At 40.4% G+C, this 2,500-nt stretch overlaps 4 non-coding genes across 4 annotated transcripts; all 4 read left to right on the top strand.

Moving 5' to 3' along the window:
• Positions 1-139: 139 nt before the first annotated feature.
• Positions 140-258, top strand: LOC127979791 (5S ribosomal RNA). Its single transcript, XR_008158890.1, has one exon. It is a non-coding gene; the product is annotated as a 5S ribosomal RNA (ribosomal RNA).
• A 508-nt stretch (positions 259-766) lies between these two features.
• Positions 767-885, top strand: LOC127981021 (5S ribosomal RNA). The gene has a single exon (XR_008160015.1). It is a non-coding gene; the product is annotated as a 5S ribosomal RNA (ribosomal RNA).
• Positions 886-1,544: 659 nt separating this feature from the next.
• On the top strand, positions 1,545-1,663 carry LOC127981033 (5S ribosomal RNA). The gene has a single exon (XR_008160026.1). It is a non-coding gene; the product is annotated as a 5S ribosomal RNA (ribosomal RNA).
• Positions 1,664-2,176: 513 nt separating this feature from the next.
• LOC127979792 (5S ribosomal RNA) lies at positions 2,177-2,295 on the top strand. Its single transcript, XR_008158891.1, has one exon. It is a non-coding gene; the product is annotated as a 5S ribosomal RNA (ribosomal RNA).
• Positions 2,296-2,500: the final 205 nt, after the last annotated feature.

Raw genomic sequence — 2,500 nt, forward strand, 5'->3', positions numbered from 1 at the left:
ACATGGATGGGAGACTGCCTGGGAATACCAGGTGCTTTAAGCTTTTGGGTTTTCTTTCCTACTTATATAATGTACTTGCGAGTAGATTGGCTGAATTTTAAATAGCCCTCTCTTCGCAGCAGACTTCGCAGCAGACTTCGCTTACGGCCATACCAACCTGGACATGCCCGATCTCATCTTATCTCGGAAGCTAAGCAGGTTTGGGCCTGGTTAGTACTTGGATGGGAGACCCCCTTGAAATACCAGGTGCTGTAAGCTTTTTGGAAAATTTTCACTTAGTATTGAACAATTTTGCCAAAACATGGCCGATCTCTGAATATTAGCAGGTTTGGGCCTGGTTAGTACATGCATGGGAGACTGCCTGGGAATACCAGGTGCTTTAAACTTTGTGGATATTTTTCATGAATTATATAATAATCTTGCAATAAAAAAAGAGTCAATGGCCGATCTCTGAATATTAGCAGGTTTGGGCCTTGTTAGTACATGGATGGGAGACTGCCTGGGAATACCAGGTGCTTTAAACTTTTTGGATATTTTTCACGAATTATATACTAATCTTGCAAAAAAAAAAAAAAAAAAAAAAAAAAAAAAGAGTCAATGCCCAATCTCTGAATCTTAGCAGGTTTAGGTCTAGTTAGTACTTGGATGAGAGACCGCCTAGGAATAGCAGGCTTTTTAAGCTTTTGGGTTTTCTTTCCTACTTATATAATTTACTGGCCAGTAGATTGGCTGAACTTTAAATAGCCCTCTCTTCGGAGCAGTCTTCGCTTACGGCCATACCAACCTGGCTATGCCCGATCTCGTTTGATCTCGGAAGCTAAGCAGGTTTGGGCCTGGTTAGTACTTGGATGGGAGACCGCCTGGGAATACCAGGTGCTGTAAGCTTTTTGGAAATGTTTTACTTAGTATAGAACAATTTTGCCAAAACATAGAGTCAATGGCCGATCTCTGCATATTAGCAGGTTTGGGCCTTGTTAGTACATGGATGGGAGACTGCCTGGGAATACCAGGTGCTTTAAACTTTTTGGATATTTTTCACGAATTATATAATAATCTTGCAAAAAAAAAAAAAGAGTCAATGCCAGATCTCTGCATATTAGCAGGTTTAGGTCTGGTTAGTACTTGGATGGGAGACCGCCTTGAAATACCAGGTGCTGTAAGCTTTTTGCAAAATTTTCACTTAGTATAGAACAATTTTGCCAAAACATAGAGTAAATGGCCGATCTCTGAATATTAGCAGCTTTGGGCCTGGTTAGTAAATAAATGGGAGACTGCCTGGGAATACCAGGTGCTTTAAACTTTTTGGATATTTTTCACGAATTATATACTAATCTTGCAAAAAAAAAAAAAAAAAAAAAAAAAAAAAAAAGAGTCAATGCCCAATCTCTGAATCTTAGCAGGTTTAGGTCTAGTTAGTACTTGGATGAGAGACCGCCTAGGAATAGCAGGCTTTTTAAGCTTTTGGGTTTTCTTTCCTACTTATATAATTTACTGGCCAGTAGATTGGCTGAACTTTAAATAGCCCTCTCTTCGGAGCAGTCTTCGCTTACGGCCATACCAACCTGGCTATGCCCGATCTCGTTTGATCTCGGAAGCTAAGCAGGTTTGGGCCTGGTTAGTACTTGGATGGGAGACCGCCTGGGAATACCAGGTGCTGTAAGCTTTTTGGAAATTTTTCACTTAGTATAGAACAATTTTGCCAAAACATAGAGTCAATGACAGATCTCTGCATATTAGCAGGTTTGGGCCTTGTTAGTACATGGATGGGAGACTGCCTGGGAATACCAGGTGCTTTAAACTTTTTGGATATTTTTCACGAATTATATAATAACCTTGCAAAAAAGAAAAAAAAGAGTCAATGCCAGATCTCTGCATATTAGCAGGTTTAGGTCTGGTTAGTACTTGGATGGGAGACCATCTTGAAATACCAGGTGCTGTAAGCTTTTTGGAAAATTTTCACTTAGTATAGAACAATTTTGCCAAAACATAGAGTCATTGGCCGATCTCTGCATATTAGCAGGTTTGGGCCTTGTTAGTACATGGATGGGAGACTGCCTGGGAATACCAGGTGCTTTAAGCTTTTGGGTTTTCTTTCCTACTTATATAATGTACTTGCGAGTAGATTGGCTGAATTTTAAATAGCCCTCTCTTCGCAGCAGACTTCGCAGCAGACTTCGCTTACGGCCATACCAACCTGGACATGCCCGATCTCATCTTATCTCGGAAGCTAAGCAGGTTTGGGCCTGGTTAGTACTTGGATGGGAGACCCCCTTGAAATACCAGGTGCTGTAAGCTTTTTGGAAAATTTTCACTTAGTATTGAACAATTTTGCCAAAACATGGCCGATCTCTGAATATTAGCAGGTTTGGGCCTGGTTAGTACATGCATGGGAGACTGCCTGGGAATACCAGGTGCTTTAAACTTTGTGGATATTTTTCATGAATTATATAATAATCTTGCAATAAAAAAAGAGTCAATGGCCGATCTCTGAATATTAGCA

This window comes from Carassius gibelio, chromosome B19 (genome assembly GCF_023724105.1).
Source record: "Carassius gibelio isolate Cgi1373 ecotype wild population from Czech Republic chromosome B19, carGib1.2-hapl.c, whole genome shotgun sequence".
Lineage (NCBI taxonomy): Eukaryota > Metazoa > Chordata > Actinopteri > Cypriniformes > Cyprinidae > Carassius > Carassius gibelio.